This window comes from Ceratotherium simum, chromosome 11 (assembly GCF_057802395.1).
Source record: "Ceratotherium simum simum isolate JZ-2026a chromosome 11, ASM5780239v1, whole genome shotgun sequence".
Classification (NCBI taxonomy): domain Eukaryota; kingdom Metazoa; phylum Chordata; class Mammalia; order Perissodactyla; family Rhinocerotidae; genus Ceratotherium; species Ceratotherium simum.
This window is the reverse complement of record NC_141910.1, coordinates 66846139-66852453: the sequence shown is the minus strand read 5'-3', so window position 1 is coordinate 66852453 and position 6315 is coordinate 66846139.

Sequence of the window (6315 nt, the reverse complement as noted above, 5' to 3'; positions counted from 1 at the left end):
ATTTCCCAGTCCTGTTTTTATGTGTGCCTCCTGGGGCAAAATGGCGCTAGGGCAGAATGAGGTATGGCTCTTGGGACTTGAAAATTAGGGCCGAAATATAGGCCAAGTGCACACGTGTGCCTGCGGAATGCAGAGAGGCCTTACCAGTCACAGGATGTTTTACCTTCCTCCTATGGTAAAATTTCCTCCCCAGAAGTCTGTGAGGAAATGACCATGTCCAATAGGACTTCCTGCAATAATGGAAACATTCTGTGCTGTCCAGTATGGTAGCCACTAGCCCCATGTGGCTGTTGAGCACTTGAAATGTGGCTAGTGAGTCTGAGGAACTGAATTTTAATTTAATTTAATATTAATTTAAATAGCTGTGTAACTAGTGGCTACCATATTGAATAGTGCAGGAGAAGAAACTAAAATTATGGATATCATCTGGTCCAGGGCTATTCCAAGGGTGGTCGGTGGCCCTCAGCATTGCTATCACCTGGGAGCTTGTTAGGAATGCAAATTTTCTGGCCCTACCCCAGACCCACAGAATCAGAAACTCCGAAGATTTGGGTATACTCCGCAAGGCACTGGTCTAATCCAAGCTCTTCTTTTACAGATAAGGAAACTGATCCCCACCCCACCCCCAAGGGCCTGATACTCCAGCTAAATTGAAGCCAAGTTAACTTTTCTAATGCAGTATTTCAGGACTGGGGATTTAGAACAATCCAATGGCACTGTGGTAACCTAATATTTCCTAGATGTTCCGACTTTCTACATATGCCTCGCCCTCCAGCGTGGCCCTTCTTAGATCTTAAACAACAGGAGGAGCAGTCAAATCGGAGGCCAGGAGAGTGGTGAGGAGGCTGTCATGGTCACTGAAAGGGCAGCTGATTATGGCCCGACTGTGCCGGTGTAGTGAAAATGGAGAGAAAAGGACAGACTCGGGAGATACAAGACAGCAGCAGAAGCAACAGAGCTCGGGGGTTGGTTAGGTTTGAGGGAAGGCTGGCACTGAAGATGGCAATTTGGGTACTTGAAGTCCAGGAACAGACAAGATTGTTCACTGAGCGTGAGTACGAGCGAAGTGGGGCAAGGCCAGGGGGCGGAACCGGAGAACAGCCCGCTGAAGGGGCCGGCAGAGGCTGTCTTAACCGTTTACAACAGGCATGATGTGTTCTGTTTTTAAACTAAACAATGACAACAAAGGGAATTAAGAGGGAGTAGCCAGGGAGACAGAAGGTGAATCTGGACTCTGAGTGCCTCAGAGATTAAAAGAAGGAAGGTTTTCTCTTTGCTTTTTTTTTTGTGTGTGAGGAAGATCGGCCCTGAGCTAACATCTGTTGCCAATCCTCCTCTTTTTTGCTGAGGAAGACTGGCCCTGGGCTAACATCCGTGCCCATCTTCCTCTACTTTATATGGTACACCGCCACAGCATGGCCTAACAAGCGGTGCATAGCTGCACGCCGGGGATCCGAACCCTGGGCCACGGAAGCGGAGTGTGCGCACTTAACCACTACACGACCGGGCCAGCCCCTCTTTCCTTCCTTCCTTCCTTCCTTCCTTCCTTCCTCCCTCCCTCCTTCCTTCCTCCTTCCTTCCTTCCTTCATCCTTTCTTCCTTCCTTCTTTTTCATCCTTCCTTCCTTCCTCCTTCCTTCCTTTCTTCCTTCCTCCTTCCTTCCTCCTTCTTTCCTCCTTCCTTCCTCCTTCCTTCCTTTCTTCCTTCCTCCTTCCTTCCTTCTTTCCTCCTTCCTTCCTCCTTCCTTCCTTTCTTCCTTCCTTCCTCCCTCCCTCCCTTCCTTCCTTCTTCTTTCTTCTCTCTCTCTTTCTTTCTTATTTCCTTCCTTCCTTTTTTTTTTTTGAAGATGGAAGAGACTTGTGTTTTTCAATGTTGATGAGGAGGTGCTCATAGAAAGGGAAAGGCTGAAGACGCAATAGAGAAAGGGGATGACCTGAGAATGCTGACAGGATGAGACACGGAGCACAAATGGAGGACGCACTTGGAGACCAGAGGAGGACACCACTTACGCAGTGGCAGGAGGACAGTATAGGGACAGAGGCAGGACAGCTTGTAAAGTGATTTTGGCAGGAAGTTGAGGGAGTTCATGCTCTGCAAAGCCAAGGTCATCCGCTGAGAGGAAGAGGAGGTGGTGGAACTGGAGATGTAGGCGACACAGCAGGCACTCCGTGAGTATTTACAGAAAGAGGAATTGATGGATGGATGGTAGGATGGGTGGATGGGTGGGGCACAATAGAGAAGACTGACTTGGAAAATATAATAGGATTGCGGGGTCACGCTGGAGATTACCTCTGTGGTCTGTGGCTATCTATCTCACAGTGTCTCCAACGTACACATCCTCCTGTGAGAGTTGGAGGAGGGAGAGGTGTGGTAAAAGATGGCAGAGGAGAAATGGTGGCTGCGAGGACTGTTCCTGTTAGTTTTCTGTATGTAGTAGTCTGGGTCATAGAACCTTAAGAGCAAGAAGAGGTCTTGGGCATGATTTAGTAAAATCTTCTCATTTTACAGGGGAGGGAACCAATAACAGAAAAGTTAAATGACCTGCCTACCGTCAAAAAGATGGTCTCTAGCAGAGCTGCAACTCAAACGCTGGTCTTCTACTTTCCAGATCAGTACACGTTTTAGGAAAGTGAGATGAGAAAGTGAGATGCCACGACAAATACTTGGCGGGAGAGGAGGATCAAAGAGATGGGAGGATGCTGAAAAGAGGAGAGGTGGCACGGAAGAAGGAGCAGACAAAGCTGCCCTGGAGCGAGCCCTGCATCAACACTTATTAGCCCTCACGGGCAAGTGTCCTAACCTTTAGACCCTCAGTTTCTATGTTTGTAAACTGAGGGTAAACACACCTGCAATTCTGTTATATTAGAGACAATGGACCCAAGTCCATCTTCAGTGGTAACACGAACTTCACGACTTCACAGCGGCTGTTTCTAATCAGGTCTCAAATCCTAATCCAGTACTAAAAATGGCTCTAAAATGGCATCAAATGGAACAAAGAGTGGTGCAGTTCACTCTTTGTTCTGAGGTTTTGTTCAGAACTTGACGAGCTTTACAGAGAGCTCCCAAGAAGATGCTAGCCCACAAAAGTTTTCATTGGTCCAGGCACATGGATTCAGTCTCCCCACGGAGCAACAGTATTTGCCTCCTGCTTCAGAAAGGAAACAAAAAAGCAAGCCCACCATCAAATACACCCACAAGGGCAGATCTCCATGAAAGCCTGTCAACAAAGAGCTATGGGAGAGAGGAGCTGTGGCTGCACGCTCCAGTGAACTCCATTGAGAAAGCCACAAAGAGAAGAGCAGTGGGCACCGAGGCTCGCCAGCTCTATCTCCAGAAGGGTTTCCAGCCCTTCTCTCCTTCTGATTCCCACTGCCCCACCACTGCCCTCCTCGCCACTGTTCCTGGACTCTTCTAACTGCTTCCTGATTCATTTCCCTGTCTCTCGTCTCTCCACCTACAAGGGACTCTACACTGTCACTGTCAAATTAAACCACTACATTTTTTTTGGTAACTGTTGACCTCACATTGCCAGAGAAATCTTTCTAAAGCACAGATCTGATCTCATCACTCCTCTGTTCAAAATGTGCCAGTGCTCTTTGTTCATATTGTGTTTGATGCTAGCACATTCCCCTGTACACTGCTCATTTGCCTTCCTGGCTGTCTCCCTCATTATGCTTTAGGAGGGCAGGAGCTGTGTCCTGGGCATTCAGGAGCCCCCACCACTTTATCGTGGGCCAGTCTTTGCATCGCTGTCTCTGGTGCAGTCACATTAATTTTCATTCATTTCCTCAAAAGCTTCCCCTCACTGCTGAGACTTCTCACGTGTTGTTTTCTTTGCCTAGAACATTATCCCTTTGATCCTTCCTCTAGCAAACGCCTCATCCTCATTTTAGACATTATCCTCTCAGAAAGCCTTCCCTGAACCCCCAGATGAAGCTAGCACCCCAGCCTCCTCCCCGTATGTTGTCTCATGAGCCCCACAACCTGGACTGATGCTCCCAATAACATTTCACTATTAATAGGTACATTACATTATACATAACCAAACAGCATTTAAAGTAATCAAGTCTTTACTATGCTGACTTTGAAACAAAATCTAAAGCAAAACACGACAATACAAAATCTGAAGAGTATATTTTGTCTTAAATCTTCTCAGCATGCCTTTCAGTGGATTTTGTTTTGACTCAGCACTATCAAATTATTGGTAAGTTTAGCAACTTCTATTTTTCCTCTTGCTTGAATTTTATGCTGAATGATCCTAATTTTCTTAGTATTTCCTAAATATTATAGGTTTAAATTAATTTTATTTTGGAGAAAGAATGCTATATAGTCAGCATTGAGAATTCTCAGAAATTTAATTCATAAGGAACACATTTCAGGAATATGTGCACTCAGGTTTTCATATTTTTGATAATTCGTCTTGCACAAACCTGCAGGGTTCAAAGTTAATTTGTTAAAGACTTTATCAAAGCAAAGTTTCATTAGTAATAATTCAGATGAATCTTTTGAGTTTTTCTTTTTCATTTTCTGTAGGTAGGGGTATGTATTCTAAAAATCCATTTGAATTAATTGTGTTGAAAGAAGAAATACAATCAGCAAACTTGAAATCTTTTGTTGGGTAGTTACATATCACTTACATAATGAAAAAGATATACTATAATACCTTCCCCTAAAAGAAAAGAAAGTTGCTAGATATTAGAGAATAATCACATTGGTTTCAGACTTATGAAACCAACAATTAAAAAATATCATTAGACCTTTGAGAAATTTTGGTCAAGGAAAATTAAAACAAACAAAAAAATTTTTAATTAATTTTTGGAAGAGGTACATTTATATGGCTCAAAATTCAGAAGGTAGGAAAGAGTCGACAGTGAAAAATCCCCCTCCCGCTCCTGTCTCTTGGCAGCAAAGCCCTCTCTTTGGAGGCTGCCCTTGTGGTGGTTTCTTATGATTCTGGCAGAGATGTTTTACGCACAAATATTCATCTATGTTATTCCCCCACCCCTGTTGCACACTAATAACCACACTATTTCTTGTTTTTTTTTAACCTAGCAAAATATCTTGCAGATTGTTCTCTAACAGTGCAATAGAAGTTTTTCTCCCTCTTTTTTATGTCTACACAGTATTGCGTGTATGTACCATGAATCACCCATGCTGTCCCCCGAGGCTGGACACTTAGGTTATTCCCAACATTTGCTACCATGAACAACACCAAATATAGAACAATCTTGTGCAGACTTCTTTTCACACAGGTTGAGTATGTTTAAAAGATAAGTGGCTAGGAGTGAATCACTGGGCCAGAGGTGCATTGGTGACTTTGATAGATACTGTCCTTCACAGAAGTTGAATCAATATATCTTCCCTCTAGCAAGAGCTAAGGATGTGAAAAATATGATAAAGCAAAAAAATTTTCACTTGGCCTGTAAGAAACAGCATTGTTTGCTCTGTATTAATACATTTCTTCAACAAAAGCATCCCTATTCTTCTGGATAGAAAGAAGCTACACATCAAGAGGTTACCAACTGCCAGGACAGTAATTTTTGTTTGCTGATGCTATCAAAGGCTTTCCAGTCATTTTGGCTAAAAGTCTGACATGTCAGTGAGATATACATATGAATTTTGGGACACACTACAATAATCCAGGTATGTTATACATGTTCATAATGTACATAGTGCGCATCACACTATTACATTCCTGGAGGAATAAACTCCCAAGAGGTATTCTTTACAGAAGAAGAGAATGGTGAGGTTAAGTGTGATAGGTATCGACATCTACAGTGATATTGTTTACATCCTTTGCATTGTCTTCAGTCGTGTGTAATTTTGTTCTATAAATACCATTAGAGATTAGGAAGATGGTCCTTAAATGTTGCTGCACAACTGGCAGAGTGATTTATTTCTGTACACATTATTGGAACAGAGCATATTCTCACTCAAATTTTTATATAATTTCACCTTTTCTGGTTGTGAAGGGCCAGAGTTAAACTGCTAGTGTGCGCCTACATTGCAACCAGATTTATAATGAAATTCCCATCAAAGTTGAACTATTACATTCTATTCCACTCGAGTTCTATATAAGCACAATTTAGTTTGCTAATGTCTTATTGATTGTTAAATGTGTTCTATTTAAATATTCACTTCCCATGCACCACCCCCATGAAATATATCAGTTGCACCAAATTTGTTTTGCCCTTCTGACTCTTTCTCTTGTTCATTTATCTGTCTAATATTTGATACCAACCAAGGCGACGCTAGCAGTGCAGTTACAAGGGAGTCTCATTTGCTGAAGTGTAGTGCCTTGCGTCTCCACCAGGT